This window comes from Papaver somniferum, chromosome 7, assembly GCF_003573695.1.
Source record: "Papaver somniferum cultivar HN1 chromosome 7, ASM357369v1, whole genome shotgun sequence".
Lineage (NCBI taxonomy): Eukaryota > Viridiplantae > Streptophyta > Magnoliopsida > Ranunculales > Papaveraceae > Papaver > Papaver somniferum.
In genome coordinates this window covers 24466330-24478392 of record NC_039364.1, presented here as the reverse complement: position 1 = coordinate 24478392, position 12063 = coordinate 24466330, and the positions used below count along the sequence as shown (strand labels likewise).

The window sequence follows — 12063 nt, the reverse complement described above, 5'->3', positions numbered from 1 at the left end:
ACAAATTGTCCGGGCTTTACAACCTGACCATATATCCGAAGACTCTTGAAATTGCGTTTGTTTACTTTTTCTTTAAAGGAAAAGGCCAAAACATGGTTTTACGGTTTGAGACCGCAGTCAATCACCACTTGGGACCAACTCAAAATCAATTTGTCGGAAAGTTCTTTCCACATCATAGGACCATCTCTATTCGTCGAAGTATTAATTGTTTTGTCCAGTTAGATGGAGAAACACTTTTTCATTATTTTGAACGATTTAATGATTTGTTGTTTGAGTGTTCTCATCATGGCCTCGAGAAGTGGAGACTGGTCGCCATTCTTTATGAGGGACTAGACTTTAAGTCTCGAGCCTTGGTTGAATCTATGTGTAATGGTGAATTCATTGATAAACTGTGGACGATGCATGGTTATTTCTAGCTGAAGTTGCAGAGAAAACCCATCAGTGGGAAACCTATAGGGAAACTAGGACCATGCCACATGATATGGGTAATCACCATGAGTCAGATGTTGATTTTCCCAATGAGCTTAATTCTGGATATAGTGTTTCATACCCTATTGCTGAAAATGTCAATCCATATTCACCTATTTTAGAGGCAGATGTATGGACGAAAAACACTAATGGTTTTGACAAAGTAGGATTTTCATGTATTTGTGATGATGATGATTATGATGATGTTATATTAGAAGAACATGTCTATGCTTAAAATGTTATGGAACCTTTGGGTTCAAATACATTAAGCTTTTCTGCCCCGACCTTCATGAATGATGTTTCTTCTAGTATTCCATATACATGTGATGAGGCTACTGATTTAGATATTGTGCAGTTATCCTGTGAAGAGCATGACTTAGGTAATGTTGAATCTTCTGTTGACACTAATGATCCTATGCATGAAAATATAGTTGATGTGTCTGATTCCATACTTAAGCCACAATATATTGCTTCTTTTGATGTTAATTTGGATATTTCGGATAACGATGATTCTGAATTTGGACTTGTGAAATTTTGTTGTGATGATGAGCATGCTACACAACTTGATTATGATTTAGAAAATGCTGATGTGACTGATAATATTGGTACTTTTGATCTCATGCATGTGAGAAACTTAGATGTCACCTTCTTGCGTAAGTCACAGATTGAGATTATTCCACCCAACCTAGATTTGGTTTGTAACAAAAATTTTAAACCAACTTTTTTGAAGATTCCCAACCTAGGATTGGAACTGTGTGCCTCTCAAGTCCTCTTGGACTATTTTGCATCTAAATACAATACTTTTAAGGAGCCACAGTTGGAATGTACATGTTTGTCCATCCCAAACAAAGTCCATGTTCAGTTAGACCTTGTGAATCCTGCACCCCTAAAATTGTTAGATTTTGTGCTTAAAGTAAACCTGTTGAAAAATTTAGGTTTAGGGGTGATTCATCCGGTTTTTCACTCTCGCTCTCATTTCAGTCCAATTTTAGTGTTTTGAAACTGTCTATGTTTCAACACTTTGTCTTTTGGGTTGATCCTCAACTCTTTAGATTGTTAGTGTATGGTGAATTTTTTGTATATAATCCAGTAGATAAAAATTTTAAAAAATCCTTTTGTTCCTTTTGTATATATCTTGCTAATCCAATATGATCTCGGCTGAAATATGTTGGATTTTTGCCTTGAATAACGGAGTTCTAATATTGCTTTCGCCGAAATCGGATATCTTCTCCTTTTACTCTACAACATGTCCCTTTCCATATGTTGCATTTTAATTCTTTCCATATTTTGAAACATTGAGGACAATGTTTAGTTTAGGTTTGGGGGTATAGAGTAGATACCATGATAATTTGCCATAATTGAAAACGGACTCCTTCTTCTTTTTGAAAAAATTGAAAAATTCCAAAAAAAAAAAAAATATTGAAAAATCAAAATTCAAAAAAAATTAAAAAATTAAAAAATCATAAAAATGGAGCTCATTTACCTTGAAATGTTGACTCTTGTGCAAATATGTAATTATTAGGAGTCTTAGTCTAGATATTTAGGCACCCTGATTCTAGCACAATTCACATAGTGATAAGAAATTTGCACGCGCACGATCTACCAATACATGTATGGCCTCGATCTTCAAGGTGTTTGATAGGAAGTTACGATTGCCAATCACTTTAGAATACTGAACGAAACTTGACTAGCTTGTTCTTTGGTTGGTTGGGATAGAAGGTGGAGGTTACATTAAGAAAGACAACCATCGAATTTAACTGGGTGCATCAAAAAGGGCTACCTCTTGCAAAGTGTCATGTAATTTTTGTTTCCTTTTGTATATGTATCAAAAGTGTTTCCTTATTCAAAAAAAAAAAAAAAGAAAAAAAGAAAAAAAAAATATATATATATATCAGAAAAATACAAAAAAAAATATATATATCAGAAAAATACAAAAAAAAAAATCAAGTATTTATCAATTCCATCATCTCTTGTTCCAAAAATAAAAAGAGAATAGTCAATGTAAATAAGAGTCATGTAAATAGTCATTTTGTTGTTTCATTATAATAAGCAAGGAGGGTGTATGCCATTGATGTACAACGCGAGTAATTGTGAAATACCTCCAACTCATTCACAATTCTCGTAAAGTCCGGACAGCTAGCTAGATTTCGACCTCGGTTCTTAGCCTGAGAAACTATCTCTTGGTGATTAGTAGTCATAACTTCAGATCTTTCTTTACACATGTGTAGATACACTTTACACTCTTATCACATGTCTTTTTTTTGTTATCAGTGCTAGGATTGTGCCTTACATAGCTAGATTGACATCTCCATTTTGCTGTGAGCTTAAACTGTTTCGCACATGTCACATTTGATGGAATCTGAGCTTATATTTTGACCTAGAACTTTGTAGGTACGTTCTAAGCAAACCTTCACGAGACTTCAACTCGTCCACTAGGGACACTTAGTGGTTTAAAAGGCTTAGTGCATACGCTAAATGCATTCGAGAGACCAGCGACAGTGGTATAGTTAGGATTTCCTTAGTTTTGTTTTACTTGAGGACAAGTAAAATTCAGGTTTGGGGGTATTTGATGAGTGCCAAATATTGTATATATCTATCCCTTTTTGTTGGCATTTAACTCATCTTTTGTGCATTAATTCTACATTTTATCCCATATTCTGTATTTTCATTGTTTTCGAGAATATGTAAAGAATATGTAAACAAAAACTTGATAGCTAAGGAACTAAACCTAAAACTATGGTTATATTTACACCTGCAAGTGCACAGGATCTAAAGTAGAAAGTGAATAAGCAGGGGTTTGTCCACAGGGACTTGGAGGGAGCTATTGTTGTTTTCCTAGAGATTTTTGTGTTGTGTTAAAACACAACTGAGCTGTTTTGGTGTAACTGAATTAGTGACAGAAAGTAAAGTAAATGTGATAGTGAAGCAAAGGTAACTGGAAACAAACCAAATAAACCAAGGCTGTTAGCCAAGGGCAGGGAGGGAGAAGAGTAACAAACAGTTAAAAAAAAAGGAAAGAAAAGCAAAGCCAAGGCAATGACTTTAGGCATTCATCTAGAGTGGGAAGAGAACTAGCTTGCTCATTGTCACTAGTGAGCACTAGTTTCTCCCCACTACTCAATCAACACAATGCACTGAGATTTCTAGCCTAACATTCCACTAAACAACATTACATGGAACACCAACATTTAACAGGAACAACACATATTAACAGGACATATGTAAACAACATTTAACATTAACAGGAACATATGTAAACAACATTTAACATTAACAGGAACATCACACATTGAACAGGATCAACACAACATGTAAACTACTAAACAGGGAATGAAAATTGCAAAACAAGAACCCTAAAAATTAACAGTGAATTAAAATTGAAATTAAACCTAATTGGTAACTTGGCTAGTCCAAGAACCCCTTCTATTCGACACCCTTTGTTCAATTTATACAAAAAGGGACCTATGAACCCTAAATTAAAAACCCTAATTTTACAGACCTAGGGTTTGATTTTTTTTTTTACCTAATTTGATTGACAGGTCTTCACCACATCGTCGAGCCATGCTTTATCTCTTTTCTTCTCTCTCGGTCCTTCTCGGCCTCCAATTGCGTCAATTGCTCCCTAATTCGAGGTGTTTTATCAACCCTCACCTAGGTCAGTTGGTGAGAGGAGTTAAAGCAACTCGGCTAGGGGGATGGTGGGTGTCGGGTGATGATGGTGAAGAAGTGATGGCGCTGCAGAGGTGAGGTGGTAGAGATGGTGGAGCAGGTGGTTTGTGGGAGAAGATGGTGGAGTGATTTGGGGGGAGCGTCACTGTTGCAGAAGAGGGAAGAAGATGGATTCGATGGTTTTGGGAGAAGGGTGGTGTTTGGCTAATGGGTGTAGGGTTCGGTCGCTATGGTGTGTAGCGGGGTCATCGAGTTAGATGTTTGGCGAATCTCGACCGTGGGATATGGAGATGAAAGATCAATCTGACGGTGAGATGAAGTGGATCATGTAGCGACCGTTGGATTATACAATACAACAAAATTAACGACACCAGATGGAGTTAGGTGTTGTAGTGTTTTGCAGGGACTTCAGTTTGATGCACGATGAAGAAGCGACCATTGGATGATGAGATGGATCCAATCTAACGGCTGAGAATGGAGGCGGGTATGGATATAGAAAATGGGTTTGGGTAAGGGTTTTGGGCCTTGGGTATGCCAAGCCCATATCTTCCTTAAGAACAATTCTTCCTTCTTGAGCCCATTTCCAGCTTTTTGGACGTGCGCTCCATTCTTTGCGGCTTCCTTGCGTAATTCCTCCCGGCTTTTCACTACTTTTCTGCTCTTTTTGCTCCGCAAGTCATCCGAACTTTATTTATTACCTAAAAATGCAAAATTAAGTAAGAAAAATATTTATTCTCGAAAACAATGAAAATACAGAATATGGGATAAAATGTAGAATTAATGCACAAAAGATGAGTTAAATGCCAACAAAAAGGGATAGATATATACAATATTTGGCACTCATCAGTGTGACAAGCTATGTCTTTCGATCTAACGGTTGAGAGATATTGGCTTAAATTTAAATCAGGTCTTCATCTAACGGTGAATAGAGTTTGCTTTGTACCTAAGACAAAACCCTGATTTGAAGGCTATAAAAGGAGACATCTAGCATTGAGCAAACCTAATCCCCACACGTCTGTGCGCTACTAGTGCTCTCGCTAGAGTCGATATCCATTAACTCTTGAGTTTCTTCTCTAAACTCGAGTTAACGACTTAAAGACTTCATTGGGATTGTGAAGCCAGACCGATACTACTTTTATCGTAGTTTTGTGATCTGATCTTGCATCTTCTATCGTACGAGTACAATCGATTGATTGTCTTGAGATTATGAGAGTTCTCCGATAGGCAAGATAAAGAAGTCACAAACATCTTCGTAGTCACAAACATCTTCATCTCACTGTTTGTGATTCCTCGACAATCCACTTGTGTAGTCAGGAAGGATTGTAGAGAGGTGATTGATTAATCTAGGATGTTCTTCGGGAATATAAGTCTGGATTATCAATTGGTTCCTGTTACCTTGATTTTATATCTAAATACGGAACAAAACCTAGGGTTTATCTGTGGTAGACAGATTTATCCTTTCGATAGACTTTTCTGTGTGAGACAGATTCGTTTATTATCAAGCCTGTGATTTTTGGTTGCAGCAACTCTTTGTTGTGGGTGATATCAGCAAAGGGAATCAAGTGCGCAGTGTCCTGCTGGGATCAGAGGCGTAGGAGTACAAATGTACCTTGTATCAGTGGGATATTGGTAGGGGTTCAACTATAGATCAGTCCGAAGTTAGCTTGGAGTAGGCTAGTGTCTGTAGCGGCTTAATACAATGTGTATTCAATCTCGACTAGGTCCCGGGGTTTTTCTGCATTTTCGGTTTCCTCGTTAACAAAACTTCTGGTGTCTGTGTTATTTCTTTTCCGCATTATATTTTATATAATAGAAATAGTACAGGTTGTCCAGTCGTGATCATCAACTTCTCTAATCCAACTTTTGGTTGTTGATTGTAGTTGATTGATCCTTGGACATTGGTCTTTGGTACCGTCCAAGTTATCTCTCTTTGATAAAGACTCTCTATTGATTTTAGCTTGAGTAGAAATCAAATCGAGAGATTGAGATAATAACTCCTTGAGATACTTTTTATCTAGATTGAGTTTGACTGTCTAGTTGATTCTCTAGCAAAGTATTTCGGAGTTAGTCCATACAGATTGCTAACCGAAATATTGGGTGATGTTGTTAGACCCCAGCTTTTTCACTTCTTTGTCGGGTCAAGCAATTAATTACTCGATATCTTCAATACATTTCAGCAAAGCATGTTCTCCCTTCAATAAATGGAACTCGGTGCAAAAACCGAGTGTCAAAGTGATGGGAGTGAATGAAAAATGCCTGGGAACTTTCCTTGGCTCTGGATCACCCGTCCTCTCCTTCTGTATCCCTTCATATCACACCAACGACAATATATCATATGTCATACTTATAACTACCTAGTCAACAACTTCACCTTTTGAAAGTGGCGTTAAGTATTGCTTGTTCATTGTCTTCCTGACTTTTGGGTTTTTCATACTCTTTAGATTGATCATTGTGAAGATACTAAAGAGATTACAAGTTTTTTTTTTCTTTGATTACCAGAAAGTGGTAGAGATTGATCAGTTTTTTTTTGTTTTTATTTTTTTAAAGAAAAGAAAAAAACTTACTAATTACACAGAGTTTAGCCTTAAATCATACTTTACAATTACATATTCATTAATAAAAATATACATAGATATGCCTAGTAATGACTATCATATCCCTGGTCGTAAATAAAGTTTTCAAAGATAAAAGAATATCGTACCACGTGAAACAAGTGTTACTAGTACAATAGAATTGGGTAAGGACTACAAGTCTGTAATAGGGATCCAAGAGTATCGACTGTATGTATATTAACAATGCAATTACAATTCTATAGTTATTTATAAATATAAAATGAAGGCGTCAGACTCCAATTTATGTTCAATTAGGAAGGTATATAGCATGTGAACAGAGATATAGTATGGGAAAACAACAACGGAGATTTGCAGAACTGGATTCAGATAGAGTAGAGGGTCAACAACAATAACTATGAGGAACAATATTGTTTAAGTTCAAAATGATGAAACTTAAGTGAGAAAGAAATGATCATGGAGGAACCACTATCTAATCAATATTATTTCTGAGATTGTTATGTTTAGAAGTATCTTTACATATATTTTCTCTATATTGTTAATAAAAATCAGTCAAAAGATGGAAATATAATTTACAACACTTTTGATGATTATTGAAAACCATTATGTTTATTAAAGATAATATGGCTAATTTGGTGGGAGGATTTTCAGAACAAATGTTATGGTGGGACATGGGAGAAAAGTGAAATCAGTGACATGGGATTCAGACGCTCCTTATTTTGAAACATACATACTTATCCGCCATTATTGTAAGTTTCAATACTAAATGTAGGCATTTGAGTGACGATGTCTCATTCCCTCGGGGATGCAATAGCCTACAATATAAAAAAAAAGATCTAGTATGACGCTGTACACATTAGTCATATATCAGATAATAACTTTGGTTACATAATCCAAACCACCATTTATGTAGGGGGATGAGTGACAACCTTAGTCCTATAAAATGGATAGGACATAAATAAAAAAATCTCTTGGCTATGGATATATATGTTGTAGTTTTTCTTTGGTTCATATTTCTACAATTGTGAAAAAATTAATTATTAACATCATAAAGTACTACCATTTGTCTTTTATAGGTTTATGGTACTATACCGATATATGGTCATAGCTTTGTTGTATTACTAACAATAAATATCTTGTATGGGTATAATATAAAACACATCTACGTACAATAAGCCTCCTTAAATTTTTGTTTCTCGTGTGTGATTCATGTGAAACGTTTTTATATTTAAAAATATAAAATATATGTGGTTCATGTGATACATCTATTTCCAAATGCAAAGTACTACATAAATCTTGCAATTGTATTTGGATAATATTTTAGTTTTAGTTTTTTTGTTGATGTTCTCGTTAGGAATCACGATTTAGTTGTTATCATTATAAATATATAGGAAGTTCCGATGTTTTTTTTATGAGTTGTCAGTTTTTTATCCTTATCTGATTTATATTTGTATAGATTAAAGGGTATTAAAAAACAAGCTCAATTTCTTTTTGCCTTAGGTCTTGTATATTTTAAGTATGACTCTAACTAAAACAATTATTATTTAATATAATTAATCTTACAACTTCCGTGAAATATGGTGTTTACCGACAACTAGCTCATGATATGTATCTTGAAAATCATCTCATAATGTTTATTTTAGAGTATAACCTTCAACCAAGTTAGCTCACTATGTAAAAGGATTACCATTTTATCTACACTTTCCAATTCAATTGTATAAAAAATGCACGTCGAAAAGTTGAATAACACTTTTTGAAAGTAAAAGGAGTATAATGGTTAATTTTGTTTACATGTGAACCTAAAAGATAGATTAAAATGAAAATGCAATCCCTTTACAAAAGAAAATGGTTAATCATTATTTCTCAATCCTAAATTTGAGAACCATCAAGTGGTCTGATAGTTCTCATGCTCCCTCCCAACGTGGAGGTTGGGGTTCAAACCCTTTTAATTGCTAAAAAATCCTAAATGAATGAGATTTAGGAATAGTCTAGGGACCACCGTACCAAGCTATCAAAAAAAAAGAAATCCTAAATTGAGCCTTTATGTGTTAATATTGACCACTGTACCATGCCAATGCTCATCGAAGACACGACTTCCTCCAAAGTTTCCTTCCATGTTCCCTTACAATCAGTGTTTTGGCCGAGATGAGTTACGCTTAGCCGTGTTCCCTTATAGAGGTCAATGCTAATTTTTCGATTAAAATTTCGGAGTATAATTCTACTCCCAACATGCACCCACAACAATTTTGGCGTCCATATAGGCTGTATTCTAAATCTCATTTTCTACTAAATTTTTTATATGCAAGGACCTACTCTGCAAAGCATGTACAGTACGTTTATCAAATATCTTATTATACTATACAAATACAGCAAATTAATCGGAGCATTTATGGTACCAAACTACCTGTATTTTAAGAAGCTGAATAACAACACTCCTAAAGAAGAAAACTTGAATAAGAAAAAATGTATGCCTGAACTTGAGACATCGGAAGGGTATTGAATCTTATACAAACCAAGGAGTATCTAAACATGTTAACTCATTCATGATCGTAGGGATTCCATGCAGCCTTATGGACACGATGATTTAGCATACATGATCCTTGTCTTTATCTGGAAACTCTGCAGAAATAATACGGTCAACATATTTAGCCATCTTGGGTTAGTTCTTGGATGTCGCCATAGTAAAATGTGAGCATGCGGCAAAATCAGAGATAATGAAAGAAACGAATGAAATAAAATTAAGAATTAGCTGGAGGATGATGGGAAGAAAAATAAGTTTCGAACGGAAGCTTGCTTCTTATATTCTTATGATATTATGACTATGAATCTATGATTATGTTTTGTTGATGGGTAAACTGGAGAAAGAAGAAAACGCAATGAAGAAGAATGCACACCACACATCGACCACATATCCTATGTATCCATTTTGGCCCCTACAGTCTATTTAAAACTGCGGGATTGCAGGTTTACATGTCAGTTAATAGAACTGCTTTACAGTGGCATATTACTGTTTAGGGGTAAAAAGCAAAGACAATCAGGACCAATTTTTCATCCTAAAATCCCTTCCCCCCAATACATCCTGCAAACAAATCCTTTTAGTGTTGCTGCTACTCTAAATATTTAGCCTATTGTACTTGGTCCTCATGACAGTTTGAGGTAATTATCTTATATGCTGCAGAACAACAGTATTTAGTCCAAACATGCGTATCAACTCCAATTGGATATGACTTACCTTAAGCAATTACTCTTTGGAACTTTGAAATGCTATTTAAAGAGACTTGTGGTCGTTTTTTAATAGGGCAGTGATTTCTAATAGTCAAAACCTTACCTGAAAGAAATCGATGTAGCTTTAAAATTTGGCAATAAAGAAATAAATATTTTTGATGCTTACATTTCTAGCCATACCTACTCGGGGTAGCTCCTTTTGTTTGATACAGATTACAGATCATTTGTGGCCGCCAACACATTCTGGATCTTCCCACTTGTGGTCAGCCCTGTCTCAGAATTTCAACCAACTTGCGAGGCTTGATTAATTATCTGGATATGATGAACTTAGCATTTTGATGAATCCTTCCTTTAGCTCAACTAAAAACCTAGTTAAGAGAAAATACAATACATGGATTAGTATTCTTACTTCTTAGTTCCAATATAAAACAACCAATTCTATAAGTTAATATGAGGAACCAAAATGATCATTAGGCTTAGAAACTGTTCCAAACCAAGTGACAACAACAACTAAGATGATCCTATTTGGTCCAATTACATAGTTAATTGCTTATGGAATCATCTCAATTGTGAGAGATTAAAATTGTGAAATTAAAACTGAAATAGAAAAGAAGATGATTAAAATTCCAAACTATATGAAATTAAAATTGTGAGAGATTAACTACCTGGAGTTATGAACTATAAATAATATGTAATTCCAGCGCCAAAAATTACATGCGAATCCAAAATTGTCTGACCTAAAACCAAAATTAATAAGGACGATGAATTCACAGAATTTGTTAAGGTGATGGGAGAGCTGCCAAACCTGTTTACGGTGATTGCTGATTGTTGAAGGAGAACAATAATAGACGTCGTGCTACTGAGGTTGTTCTGTTGGGTTTGTGATTGCGAAGAATCAATTTGAGAGGAGAAAAATAATCAAACATGGTTGTGAAATAAAGATAACAGTTCTGAAATTCCGAGGCTGGTGTGTATTTTTGTTTTTTTTGCTCGGCAGTTAAGGGAAAATGGGCGAGTGGGAGATGTAATTGAGTTGTGACATGAAAGCCAACTGTTTTGGGCCAGAATCAATGAGAGAGCTCTATTTCCTAATACTCTCATCGGAGTTGTCCACGTCAGTTTTTGGTGGGGTCAGAATGAATGAGAATCAAGCATTGAGTTCCAATTATCATCTTGTTGGATTAGAGTTATTTTATATAAGGGTCGTATTTTTAATGCCTACTTAGGATATGGGTCGTAGAAGATACAGTTGATATGTTAGGGTCGTAAACTAACCGAAGATCGTTACAAAAGTATTGACTGACTTTTTTTTATTTTACAAAACATCCTGACCGTTAGTTGACAGTCATCAAATTTTTAAATATTATTAGAAATTATAACTCTTTCATCCTTTAATTTATTATTAATTTGATAGTAATTCAGCTCCCCCATAACTAAACCTTAAACTCTAAAAACCAATTGTTAGTAACCGAGTGCCTCCCCTCCTGAATATCTCTCTAAACTATTGTCTCTACAACTAAATCAACCGTAAACACTCTCTCTATCTTCCAACTTGGTCTATCAGATTTCAGTGTTGTTTAGAAGAATCCCTCTTTGTCTTTGTATATTCTTGAATTAATAGTGCAACATTGAGTTATCATTTCTTTCTCGTGTATTTTGAAAATTCAATTTGTTGTGAAGACATCAGACATCAATGATTTTCCTCAGAAAATCGCTCGCTCCAGAAATTTAAAAGTATAACAGCATCAAACTTATGTAACTATTTCGCTGACTTTGTGCTTTCAGTTGCTAATTAAGTATTCTTTTTTGTAACTGAATTTGATGTTTCTTTAATTTTCCGTCGCTTAATATTGTTACAAAAAAACACCTGTTATAGCATTGCTCAGTCGAACTCACAAGTGTTGCTATCTCAAGCTTGTTGTAATTTAGATGTCAAAACTATATCTTGATTTATATTCTACAATTAGTTAAGTATCGGATTAGGATAAAAATGTAGTTGAGAAAACGACATCTCATCAGTCCTCATTGCGTTTTACCGTTATATTTCTCAAGTTATATTCACCTTTCTATCATTGAGACGTTGTCGCGTAACTAATTATACTATCGTAAGCATACCAAGAATTTCTAGAAG

General features: G+C 34.9%; 1 long non-coding RNA gene across 3 annotated transcripts; it reads right to left on the bottom strand.

Annotated features, from left to right (window-relative positions):
- Positions 1-8951: 8951 nt before the first annotated feature.
- Positions 8952-10913, bottom strand: LOC113300604. 3 transcript variants are annotated; one of them, XR_003335850.1, is made up of 5 exons: positions 10738-10913; positions 10598-10669; positions 10113-10300; positions 9940-10035; positions 8952-9326 (listed from the first exon to the last, which is right to left on the bottom strand). It is a non-coding gene; the product is annotated as an uncharacterized LOC113300604 (long non-coding RNA). The 3 variants fall into 3 exon arrangements; XR_003335849.1 differs by lacking the exon at positions 9940-10035 and having other exon boundaries at positions 8958-9326; positions 10099-10300; XR_003335848.1 differs by lacking the exon at positions 9940-10035 and having other exon boundaries at positions 8960-9326.
- Positions 10914-12063: the final 1150 nt, after the last annotated feature.